Genomic DNA, 14204 nt, shown 5'->3' with positions numbered 1-14204 from the left:
CCAGCCATCTCATCCTCTGTCGTCCCCTTCTCCTGCCCCCAATCCCTCCCAGCATCAGAGTCTTTTCCAATGAGTCAACTCTTTGCATGAGGTGGCCAAAGTACTGGAGCTTCAGCTTTAGCATCATTTCTCCCAAAGAAATCCCAGGGCTGATCTCCTTCAGAATGGACTGGTTGGCTCTCCTTGCAGTCCAAGGGACTCTCAAGAGTCTTCTCCAACACCACAGTTCAAACGCATCAATTCTTCGGTGCTCAGCCTTCTTCACAGTCCAACTCACATCCATACATGACCACAGGAAAAACCATAGCCTTGACTAGACGGACCTTAGTCGGCAAAGTAACGTCTCTGCTTTTGAATATACTATCTAGGTTGGTCACAACTTTTCTTCCAAGGAGTAAGCGTCTTTTAATTTCATGGCTGCAGTCACCATCTGCAGTGATTTTCGACCTCCAAAAAATAAAGTCTGACACTGTTTCCACTGGTCCCATCTATTTCCCATGAAGTGATGGGACCAGATGCCATGATCTTCGTTTTCTGAATGTTGAGCTTTCAGCCAAGTTTTTCACTCTCCTCTTTCACTTTCATCAAGAGGCTTTTTAGCTCTTCACTTTCTGCCATAAGGGTGGTGTCGTCTGCAATCTGAGGTTATTGATATTTCTCCTTGTAATCTTGATTCCAGCTTGTGTTTCTTCCAGTCCAGCGTTTCTCATGATGTACTCTGCATATAAGTTAAATAAGCAGGGTGACAATATACAGCCTTGACGTACTCCTTTTCCTATTTGGAAACAGTCTGTTATTCAGTGTCCAGTTCTAACTGTTGCTTCCTGACCTGCATATAGATTTCTCAAGAGGCAGGTTAAGTGGTCCGGTATTCCCAACACCAGCTTGAACATCAGGAAGTTCATGGTTCATGTATTGTTGAAGCCTGGCTTGGAGAATTTTGAGCATTACTTTACTAGCATGTGAGATGAGTGCAATTTTGAGGTAGTTTGAGCATTCTTTGGCATTGCCTTTCTTTGGGATTGGAATGAAAACTGACCTTTTCCAGTCCTGTGGCCACTGCTGAGTTTTCCAAATTCGCTGGCATGAGTGCAGCACTTTCACAGCATCATCTTTCCTGATTTGAAATAGCTCAACTAGAATTCCATCACCTCCACTAGCTTTGTTCGTAGTGATGCCTTCGAAGGCTTACTGGACTTCACATTCCAGGATGTGTGGCTCTAGATGAGTGATCACACTATCGTGATTATCCGGGTCGTGAAGATCTTTTTTGTACAGTTCTGTGTATTCTTGCCTCCTCTTCTTAATAACTTCTGCTTCTGTTAGGTCCAGACCATTTCTGTCCTTTATCGAGCCCATCTGTGCATGAAATGTTCCCTTGGTATCTCTAATTTTCTTGAAGAGATCTCTAGTATTTCCCATTCTGTTGTTTTCCTGTATTTCTTTGCATTGATCGCTGAAGAAGGCTTTCTTATCTCTTCTTGCTATTCTTTGGAACTCTGCATTCAGATGCTTATATCTTTCCTTTTCGCTTCTCTTCTTTTCACAGCCATTTTGCTTTCTTGCATTTCTTTTCCACGGGGATGGTCTTGATCCCCGTCTCCTGTATAGTGTCACGAACCTCATTCCATAGTTCATCAGGCACTCTATTTATTAGATCTAGGCCCTTAAATCTATTTCTCACTTACACTGTAAAATCATAAGGGATTTGATTTCGGTCATACCTGAATGGTCTAGCGGTTTTCCCTACTTTCTTCAATTTAAGTCTGAATTTGGCGATATAGAGTTCATGATCTGAGCCACAGTCAGCTCCTGGTCTTGCTGACTTTATAGAGCTTCTCCATCTTTGGCTGCAAAGAATATAATCAGTCTGATTTTGGTGTTGACCATCTGGTGATGTCCATGTGTAGAGTCTTCTCTTGTGTTGTTGGAAGAGGGTGTTTGCTATGACCAGTGCATTTTCTGGCAAAATTCTATTAGTCTTTGCCCTGCTTCATTCCTCATTCCAAGGCCAAATTTGCCTGTTACTCCAGGTGTTTCTTGACTTCCTACTTTTGCATTCCAGTCCCCTATAATGAAAAGAACATCTTTTGGGGTTGTTAGTTCTACAAGGTCTTGTAGGTCTTCATAAAACTGTTCAACTTCAGCTTCTTCAACATTACTGGTTGTGGCATAGGCTTGGATTACGGTGATATTGAATGGTTTGCCTTGGAGATGAACAGAGATCATTCTGTCATTTTTGAGATTGCATCCAAGTACTGCATTTTGGACTCTTGTTGACCATGGTGGCTACTCCATTTTTTCTGAGGGATTCCTGCCCACAGAGTAAATATAATGGTCATCTGAGTTAAATTCACCCATTCCAGTCCATTTTAGTTCACTGATTCCTAGAATGTCGACGTTCACTCTTGCCATCTCTTGTTTGACCTCTTCCAATTTGCCTTGATTCATGGATCTGACATTCCAGATTCCTATGCAATATTGCTCTTTACAGCATCGGACCTTACTTCTATCACCAGTCACATCCACAACTGGGGATTGTTTTTGCTTTGTCTCCATCCCTTCATTCTTTCTGGAGTTATTTCTCCACTGATCTCCAGTAGTGTGTTGGGCACCTACTGACCTGGGAGTTCTTCTTTCAGTGTCCTATCATTTTGCCTTTTCATACTGTTCATGGGGTTCTCAAGGCAAGAATACTGAAGTGGTTTGCCATTCCCTTCTCCAGTGGACCACATTCTGTCAGACTTCTCCACCATGACCCGCCCATCTTGGGTTGCCCTGTGTGCATGGCTTGGTTTCATTGAGTTAGACAAGGCTGTGGTCCTAGTGTGATTAGATTGACTAGTTTTCTGTGAGTATGGTTTCAGCGTGTCTGCCCTCTGATGCAACACCTCTTGCAACACCTCTTGCAACACCTACCATCTTACTTGGGTTTCTCTTACCTGAGGCGTGGGGTATCTCTTCACGCCTCTCCTTACCTTGGACAAAGGGTGTCCTCACCGCCGCCCTTCCTGACCTTCAACTTGGGAAAGCTCCTCTAGGCCCTCCTGCACCAGCGCAGCCACTGCTCCTTGGACGTGGGTTGCTCTTCCCGGCCACCGCCCCGGCTATGGCTTTAGCTATCACTTATATTTATGTTTCTCTTCACCTTTCATCTGTCTCTTCCTTGCAGCTAATTTCTTGCTCCTGTGACTTACATTTTTATAACCATAACCCATTAGATAAAGTCTTTTCAACTGGTTAATGAACTGATAAATGACAGTGCATTATATGTAGTATTCAGTTCTGTTTTTGTCTAGTTCAGCTTACAATCCTTCCTTTTTTAAAATTTTGTTTTTTAACTTGTGGTATTATAACAATTCCAGGTGATAGAAACCACCAAAGTATCCAGAAATCTGAAGTATTAATGTATTCATCACTAGTGTGTTCAGTGCTAGTGGAGGAGAATTTGTCAAAGAATTGGGGTTAAAGAGCTCCCTATAAGGACACTTGTGAAGTTCTAAAAGGTGGTTCCAATTCACTCAATCACGATTCATAGAATTAAAAGTGCGTATGTTCAAAGGAATAATTACTGTTGTTTCTTAAAGATGTAAATGGCCCCTTGAAGAGCATAGTTACATTGCAGTAGTTGTCTCTTGCCTAAGTTTGGCATTTTATAATTATAAATGCGTTAAATTATAACTTTTTTCTTCTGGAAAAAGCATAGGCATTGACATTAGACTAAACAACTCAAAGACCTTTTTCTGTGACCCAGTAATTATGAGACCTTTCAAAGTCTTGATTTTCTCATCTGTAAAATAGCGATAATATCTGCCTCATATAGAAAGATCCTCTGAAAAAGGAAATGGCAACCCACTCCAGTATTCTTATCTGGGAAATCCCATGGGCAGTGGAGCCTGGCAGACTACAGTCCATGGAGTTTCAAACTACAGTCCATGGAGTTTCAAAGGAATCATGCTTAAGAAGATAATGCCCAATAGTTTATTTTATAGTTTTTGTTAATCATATTCTCTTGAGCATTAGTTTTGAATTTTGGCATGGTATTTCTCTTTCTTGAAATAATAGCAGCATTAATTTCAACCAGTCATGAATACTAAAAATATTACACTCTATGTAACAGTGGTATATTTATTGCTAAATCAATATATAGATTAACAGCACCAGCAATAAAACATGGCAAATGTTAAAAATATTTTCAAAATAATTCATACAGGCACTTTTTTAAAATATCAACTACTGTAGAAACACAGCTTTGGAAATACCTAGTAATATTTTTAAAAATCACCTTTTGAATCTATTTTAGGGTGAGATGGTTGTAATATTTTTCTGAACAAATGGAGGTTTCTTTTAACCTCAAAGTCCATGGCTGTTTCCTCTGTCCACCACAATGATATAAATTATTTATTGTTAGTTTTTTCCTTTTCTATTTGTTTTGTTAGATAGTAATTGAGTTTAATTATTTGTCCACATTTATAAAATATAGGAGAGCACCTGAAGAAGTAGTATTCAGTTTTAAAACATTGTCAGTATAAAACATCCAGTATTATGGATGAACAACTAACTTCTAAACCTGAATTAATAACCAGAAACATAAACCATACTGACCTGTTAACATCTGCTTGGACAAATACTATTAATACTACATGGTAAGTAGATGCTGTGAATAAGCATGAAACACAGTTCCTTCTTATCAAGGGGCTTTCAGTGTGGTTTGAAATAATAGCAGTTGTGTAAGTTTTATGGAGAAATTACTGGGTGCTGTTGGCTTCCCAGGTGGCTCTGTGGTAAAGAATCTGACAGCCACTGCAGGAGACCTGGGTTCGATCCCTGGGTAGGGAAGATCCCCCGAGAGATGGCAGTCTACTCCAGTATTCTTGCTTGGACATCCTGGGCAGAGGAGCCTGGTGGGCTACAGTTTATGGGATTGCAAAGTAGTTGGACACAACTTAACAGTTAAACCACAATGGGGTGCTATTAGAATACATTCAACTTTTATCTGTTAGGATTCCTGGAGGTACATTTGAAACTTGAACAACGTGGTGGTCAGGTGCTTATAAAGTTTTCTAGTCCTTCCTCTGTACCCTTGGTTCCACATGTGGGGATTCAACTGAGGATCCTGTAGTACCACAATATGTATTTATTGGAAAAAGCCCATGTTTAAGTGGACCCATGTAGGCCAAAGCTGTGTTGTCCAAGGGTAAACTAGTTATAGTTGAAAGCTGAGTTAGAGGGAAGGGTGAGGAAGGAAAGTGTTGAAGACTGAATAGTTTGTTTAAAAAAAAAATAGTACCGAGTCAAGGTTATGGCACCCTGGAGCAACTAGAAGTTCAACATTCCTAGGTCATATAGCGATGACACAAGAGAAATGTATTTTGGTATGAAAAGTTCAAATTATGGGCCAGGCTAAAGCATTTGGACTCAAGATCAGTGTTTTCAAACAATTATGAGTAAAATGGGTTTAAGAGAAGGGTCTGAGTTGGGGTGACAAAACTGATCAATTTATCCTGGTTATTAAAATATCTCTTTTAAATGTAAAGCTCTTTGTTCCTAATTGTAAAAAATCAAACACATATTAAATTTATTTAAACCTGTCGTTACAAGAAACTCAAAACTTGATTTTAAATTCTTTTAACATATAAAATTAAGATGTCTAAAAATACCATGTTGGGTGTCATTAAAAGGAAGACCCTTACTCTAAGGCTGGATTATCCTCTGATGATTTAAATGCCATGGCCATCTTATTCTAATTATATGAAAAGGATTAGAGAAATTCATGAAACAAACATGATACATGATTTTGGATTGTCTTTTTATATGGTAATTTAAGAATATTTTCCCACTAAAACATAGACATATGAGAAGAATGGGAAACAAAGCAATTACAAAAAAAAAAAAAAAAAGAAATTTCAGACCCATTTTAGTCACTGTATTTTAGGACCATTTTAGACTGCCTCAGATTTCCCTAGGAATATTGGTTCACCCTCCTAAGCTGTTCATGGTGCTCTTTTGGCTGAGAATTCTACAATAGAATCACTATTCTTACATAACACAGAAATTTTAAATCTGAAATAATTAGTTTTGTTGAGTCAAAGGATCAATGTAAAAGAGCAAAGACCCTCTCCATAAAAATGTTTTAACCTTTAAAAATAGCCTCAAGTCCCACCATAAGTTTAAATATTACCTGCCAAATAAGAAATAACCATATTTTTAGTTTGATTCATGTGCAGAATTACACATGCAATGTATTCTTGAGTTTACAACCACACTCAAAACCAGCTTGACTGAAAATTGAACATAGTTTTCTTCACCATCTGAGATTCTAAATTTGCTCTTTACCTCAGCTTATCATTCTGTACACAAAAGCCAGATATATTTGAGTTTAATGAGAATTACTGACACTTGAAGTCAAATAAGATGTCTTTGAGAATACTGAGTTTTTACAATAAATAGAATTGCCAACAATATTTATGGGCATTTGCTTTCTGTCTGATCACTAAATCACTAGAACTCTAGAAGTTCTTTACCAACATATTGTCTCCCTCTATATTTTCTTTCTGTGTCTCTCATCTTTGTTTTTAGGTCAAATCCCACTTTAAAGGCTGTCAATTTTGTTGACAAGTTTTAATTAGTTTAATAGTGTTTGGCCTAAGGAGATCAAAGGACTTATTCGTCTATATTTAATATATTTACTTCATAAACTCCATGCCATCTTGGTCTAACTCATGGTGTAATAAATGCAAAATAATTGGCAAAATTAAGCCTAATTTTGTTTCCATTTGCCATCTATTTTTACTGAATTCTTAATCTGAACATGTGTACACAAGTACTAGTATACCAGTAAAAAAAAGTTTTTTTCTATTAGGGAAGGAGAGCTTAAGTATGTGGTTCCTTGTAGATTTGTTGAAGCAAGAGATAAGAGACAATTCAGATGATTTGAACAAGACACAGAAAGCAGCAGTCATACAATATTGTAACAGGATTTTTGAAAGAACACGAGGTTAGGTGCGTCTTTTTCTTCTTTGTATTTATACTCAACACTTGTTAAATATAGAGGTCTGGAGTCATGGTGTACTCTTTTCTTTCCCTGTCCAAGCGGGGGGAAAGTATTATGTGTTCTCTAAGAACGTAAATTTATAGTTTTATTTGCTATGATAAATGTTGAGGTCCTTTAATGGACCAGAACCTGGTGGTCCAGAGTCAATGATAAGAAAGTAAAGGAGAGAGAAGAGGCTGATATTCCTTGGTTTATGCAGAAAACCAATAAAGTCCCTGACACGGGACTTGCTCTGTTCACGAAGGCCTCAGGTGCCCTCTCGATGGGGTGAAGGCACAGAGCACCTTCTCGAGAGGGTCTTAGAAGCCCGGGCAGGAAAGTGAACCCAGAGGGCCTCTGAGCTCCAAAGAAATAACCTGAGAGAGAGAGAGAGAGAGAGAGAGAGAGAGAGAGAGAGAGAGAGAGAGAGAGAGAGAGAAGACGTGGGGACCAAACCTCTGATGGAACAAAGGTGTTTTAATCAACATGGTGTGGGCATATATACTGTCTTACAAGAGATATTCTCAGCAAAAATAAAGATTAGAATTCCAGACTTATAAAACATAAGCAATCCATGTTAGAGAGAGTTGTAAACAATCACTTTTATGGTATGGTTCACAAGAAGGAAGAGGGTACTTATGGTATTGAAAAACTAACAAAGGAAATGCCTGGATTCCTCAGCCCTGGGAGAGGCTTGCCTCTCCTCTTAAATCCTGAATATTCAGGAATTAATAAGGAACAGAGGATTGCTGACAAATCCAAAACAGCACACAGGAAGCCTCCTGTTAAATGCTTCCTGGCAGATAAAGACATGATCAAAATCAATCATGGACCTAATCTAGCTTTGTTAGATTTGTAGTGCTTGAAGGAGACACATTCCTTTAATTTGTCTATACAACCAGTACTAAAAGCAAACTATCCATGCCCTTCAGTCAAAGGAAGATGGGAAAAAGATCTTTTTTTTTTTTATTCTTGGTCCTGGTTGCTTCTCTATATACCTTTTATCCCTGACAATTTTACATATGTAACATTTCTTCTGTCCTTTCAATGTAAATCTTGTACATTTTTATCATAAGATCTTTTTAGTGCATTTTTGCACAGGAGAGCCAGAACTTTCTGCTGTATTCCATCTTTCTCCTAAGGGAAGGATGATCATGAAAACATCTTGTCTCCTTTTTCATATAGTGGGGGTGGGGTGGGGGGGTGTGGGTTTAATAAAGCTTTAGGAAATAACACATGTTGGAGCAGTGACAGGAAACACAAATCTGATGTCCTGTGGGTCTGGAGTTACAGTTGTCTGTATTATGTATTATAATAGCTAGAAGTTGAAGAGCATTTGCTAGTAACACAATGCTGAATCTTGTATACAGTTACATATTTAATTCCTGTGGCAACAGAGTGCGTGCAGACTCAGTCACTTTAGTTGTGTCCAACTCTTTGTGACCTTATGGACCACAGCCTGCCAGGCTCCTCTGTCCATGGAATTCTCCAGGCAAGAATACTGGAGTAGGTTGCCATGCTTTCCTCCAGGGGATCTTCCTGACCCAGGGATCAAACCTTGTCTTTTATGTCTCCTGAATCTGTAGGTGGGTTGTTCATCACTAGCACTACCCAGGAAGACTAGCAACAGTGTGAGGCACACGTTATTTCCATACTAGAGAATGAGGCTCAGGAGGTGTTACTACCAAAGTTGCATGGTACACAGCAAAGCCTGAGCCCATGTTTTAAAAACTAATCCTACTATCATTTCAGCCCACAGACCTTTAGAGATAACATTTTATCAGATACCTCCATAAATATGCAGAGTTTTCTTTTGACTGGAATGTTCTTTATCCTGTCTTCCTGCCTACCTCAGACTCTGGCCTTTAGAACCAAGTGATGAGACAAACAAAACTTGCCTCACTTTCTGTTGGAGGTGTGTTATCAGACACCAGATGAGGGTATTCTTTGCTACTGAGTCTTTTAAGTTGGGCGTTTCTGTTTTTATTGACATTAATGCACTGAGACCTCAATCTACTCTGAGTTTCTCAGTACATTGGCCTCCATTTCCACCAGGGACCTACTCTTGCCCTGGCTTCAATATCCACAGATCAGACCTCCCAGGGCATCAGCCTATAATTGGTAACTGGCTCCATTCAACTTGGCAGCACTCCCCTGGACTTTCATTCGCTCAGTCATGTCCAACCCTTTGCAACCCCATGAACCACAGCATGACAGGCCTCCCTGACCATCACCAACTCCCAGAGTCCACCCAAACGCATGTCCATTGAGTTGGTGATGCCATCCAACCATCTCATCCTCTGTCATCCCCTTCTCCTCCTGCCCTCAATCTTCCCCAGCATCAGGGTCTTTTCAAATGAGTCAGCTGTCCGTATCAGGTGGCCAAAGTATTGGAGTTTCAGCTTCAGCATCAGTCTTTCCAAGAATATTCAGGACTGAGTTCCTTTAGGATGGACTGGTTGGATCTCCTTGCAGTCCAAGGGACTCTCAGCTTAGAACTGGTATGTGCAAGCTGTACATGAAGTAATTTATATAAATTCCAAAGTCGTAGAGCCTCTAATTTAAGAGGTCTCTCTAGAATCTGGACTCAACCTGATGCACCTATACTTTTTTGTAACATCGAGTCAGCCAACTCCACTTCTTGATTGCTGCCCAAAATGCAATTTCCTCAAATCATTTATCATTTATCATATATTCATCCTCATACTTTTCTGTGCTTTCTCTTTTCTGAGCCAACTTCCAACTGCTAATCTTACTCCTTGCCCTTTTTACCAGGACTGTGGAACACTCATTCCATGGTAAACACAGTCCTTAATGCATTCATATAATACCTTTCCCACTACCTTAACTGAAACCTAATGGTTCTCATTTTATGTATATCCCACTGGGATAGAGCATAGGGCATGCTGTTTTTTTTCCCCTCTCAGCTACAGCTTCTCTCCACCTCCTTTTAAAAAACATTCCTACTCCAGTGAAACGGTTGCATCTGATCCCACCTTCCTTTGCCCATTTTCATCTCTACAACATACCAACCTCCTATTCACTCCTTCACATTGATTGAAGACTTGGACCTGGCTTTTTGTCTTACCACCCAAGCGGTAACAAATGCCTTGACTAATTGCCTACCCATGTTTATGACTTGAGGAATACATTCTCCTTACAGTTTCATGTTATCCTAAACTCCCATATCTTCACAATACTTCAGTCATCCATACCCATGGCAACATATGCGCTTTCTTTTACCTCTGAAAATTTGAACTTCAACAAACATCATGGGGATTTTTTGTCTTTTTTTTTTTCTTCTGGTCTATCCCGAGTGCTTAAGACAGTATTTGGCACATAGCAAGTGCTTAATGAAGAGAAGTTCCAAAAGAAGAGAAGCTAAAGGCAAAGGAGAAAAGGAAAGATATATCCATCTGAATGCAGAGCTCCAAAGAATAACAAGGAGAGATAAGAAAGGCTTCATTAGTGATCAATACAAAGAAATAGAGGAAAACAATAGAATAGGAAAGACTAGAGATCTCTTCAAGAAAATTAGAGATACCAAGGGAATATTTCATGCAAAGATGGGCACAATAAAGGACACAAATGGTATGGATCTAACGCAAGCAGAAGATATTAAGAAGAGGTGGCAAGAATACACAGAAGAACCATACAAAAAAGATCTTCAAGACCCAGATAACCATGATGGTGTGATCACTCACCTAGAGCCAGACATCCTGGAATGTGAAGTCAAGTGGGCCTTATGAAGCCTCACCACAAATAAAGCTAGTGGAGGTGATGGAATTCCTGTTGAGCTATTACAAATCCTAAAAGATGATGCTGTTGAAGTGCTGCGCTCAATAGCCAGCAAATATGGGACACTCGGCAGTGGCCACAGGACTGGAAAAGGTCAGTTTTCATTCCAGTCCCAAAGAGAGGCAATGCCAAAGAATGTTCAAACTACTGTACAATTGCACTCATTTCACATGCAAGCAAAGTAATGTTCAAAATTCTCCAGGCTAGGCTTCAACAGTACCTGAACCATGACTTCCAGATGTTCAAGCTGGATTTAGAAAAGGCAGAGGAACCAGAGATCAAATTGCTGACATCCGCTGGATCATACAAAAAGCAAGAGAATTCCAGAAAAACATCTACTTCTGCTTTATTGACTACGCTAAAGCCTTTGACTGTGTGGATCACAGCAAACTGTGGAAAATTCTTAGACATGGGAATACCAGACCATCTTACCTCCTCCTGAGACATCTGTATGTAGGTCAAGAAGCAACAGTTAGAACTGGACATGGAACAACAAACTGGTTCCAAATTGGGAAAGGAGTATGTCAAGGCTGTATCTTGTCAGCCTGCTCATTTAATTTATATGTAGAGTACATCATGCAAAATGCTGGGCTGGATGAAGCACAAGCTTGGAATCAAGAATGCAGGGAGAAATATCAATAACCTCAAATATGCAGATGACACCACCCTTATGGCAGAAAGCAAAGAACAAAGAGCCTCTTGGTGAAAGTGAAAGAAGAGAGTGAAAAAGCTGGCTTAAAACTCAACATTCAAAAATCTAAGACCATGGCTTCCGGTCCCATCACTTCCTGGCAGGTAGATGTGAAAACAGTGACAGACTTTATTTTCTTGGGTTCCAGAATCACTGCAGATGGTGATTGCAGCTATGAAATTAAAAGATGCTTGCTCCTTGGAATAAAAGCTATGACCAACCTAGACAGCATATGAAAAAGCAGAGACATTACTTTGCTGACAAAGGTCCAACTAGTCAAAGCTATGGTTTTTCCAACTGTTGTGTATGGATGTGAGAGTTGGACCATAAAAAAAAAGCTGAACACTGAACAATTGATGCTTTTGAACTGTGTGTTGGAGAAGACTCTTGAGAGTGCCTTTGACTGCAAGGAGATCAAACCAGTCAATCCTAAAGGAAATCAGTCCTGCATATTCATTAGAATGGCTGATGGTGAAGCTGAAGCTCCATTAATTTGGCCACCTGATGCAAAGAACTGATTCATTGGGAAAAAAACCCCTGATGCTGGGAAAGATTGAAGGCAGGAGGAGAAGGGAACAACAGAGGATGAGATGGTAGGATGACATCACCAATTCAATGGACATGAGTTTGAGCAAGCTCTGAGAGTTGGTGATGGACAGGCAGGAAAGCCTGGTGTGCTGCAGTCCATGGGTTTGCAAAGAGTCAGATACAACTGAGTGAGTGAACAGAATTGAAGTGCTTAATGAAGATGTAGTCATTCTACGAATTACTACTTTCAATTTTTCAATCACAGTTTATGTGGTTTTCTGAAAACAGAGCCTATGTTCCTTGATTCTTGTCAGTTCTTCTACATAGTCTGGGACTAAGAATTGTCTTCTGTACCACTCTCACTCAAATTCACCTCCCTTTTACCTGTCTACTTATGCCATATCTGACCAGCAAATTCCAACTCAGATCAGTATTTTTTTTTTGCTATAATTAGTAAGCACAGTTGAACAAAATCTTAATACATCCTCACAGATAGCTCAGCTCATCCAAGTATTTTGCAACATCTTAAAATTATTTTTTTAATCCCTTTTTGTATTTCCCTTAGCCTATATATACATATTTCCAACTTTACCACTAGTAAATAGTACTTACGGATCAATGTACATAGCATTGCTTTTTGTGCATGTTTGTCCTTCTTCCTATAATGTTCTTACTTCTCTTTCCTGGCCTGCTGGTTTTTACTTATTCTTGAGACTGAATTGTGTTACTGGAATCCTTCCCTGATTTCTCGGCCTAGACTTGGTAAATTGTCTCCTAACAAACTGTTTATCTGAGTCACTGCATTTGCCAAATCTGTTCAATTCAAACAAAAATTGCAAATAGGACCAACAATCTAGCAAAGAAAACATAGGCCAACCATATTGCCATGGTTCTAATTGAGATGTATCTATAACTGTGCTGTGAGAGCATGTGGGAAGGATAAACCAATGCTACAAAGGAAGTGACATTTGACTAGAGTACTAAAAGTAAGTAAGCATTTGCCAGAAGGAGTAATGGGATAAGGAAGGCATCTTAATGCAATAAAAGATATGTGTGCAGAGGCTCAGAGTAATGGGAAAGACTTTCCATTATTTTCCACTCATATGAATAGTTCAATATTAATGGAATATAGTATGGGAGTAGGGAGATAAGACTAGAAAAGGTAAGTCTTGTCTGTCATGCTTAGGAGTTTAGTCTTCTTTACAGATAGAAATTGTGAGTATTTAAATAAAGGCTCTATATAATCAGATTTATATTAGATAACTAGTAGGAAAGATGAGGATGGATTGCATGAAGAGACCCTGGAATAGCTCTTGGAAATGGTGCAAGCCAAGAATAATGATATGAACTCAGGCAATAGAAAGGAAGAGAATTTAATAACTTTTTCAGAGACAGACTGGGGAATTAATTCAATGAGAGGATGTGAAGGAAAAGGAAGAATTAATGACCAGAAGGTTACACTATTATTTCAATTGTTTAATTGGTGTAAAATTGCCTTACAATGTTGTATTGGTTTCTGCCATACAACAATGTGAATCCGTCATAATTATGTGTATGTATACATATGTATATATATACACATACATACATATATACATACACACACACACACACACACACACACACACACACACACACACATATATATCCTCCCTCGTGAGCTTCCCTCCCCTCCCTGCTGTTTTTCACTTATTCCCACCCCACCCCTCTAGGTCATCATAGAGCACCAGGCTGGGCTCCTTGTGTTATATAGCAACTTTCCACGAACTATTTTGCACAGGATTGAGTATTTATGTTAATGTTACTTCCTCAGTTCATCCCATCCTCACTTTCCCTCACTGTGTCCACAAGTCCATTCATTCTCTACTAGGTGCATCAGCACTATTTTTCTGGATTCCATATATATGCATTAATATATAATACTTGTCTTTCTCTTTCTGATTTATTTTACTCTGTATCTAGGCCCATCCACCTCATTACAACTCATTCATTCCTTTTATGGCTATGCAATATTCTACTGTATATATGCACCACATCGTCTTTATCCAAAGTTCATCCGTTGAAGGACATCTAGGTTGCTTCCATGTCCTGGCTATTGTAAATATTGCTGCAATAAACACTGGGGTATGTGTCTTTTAAAATTGTGGTTTTCTC

This window comes from Budorcas taxicolor, chromosome 3 (assembly GCF_023091745.1).
Source record: "Budorcas taxicolor isolate Tak-1 chromosome 3, Takin1.1, whole genome shotgun sequence".
In the NCBI taxonomy this organism is placed as follows: domain Eukaryota; kingdom Metazoa; phylum Chordata; class Mammalia; order Artiodactyla; family Bovidae; genus Budorcas; species Budorcas taxicolor.
This window is presented reverse-complemented; position numbering follows the sequence as displayed.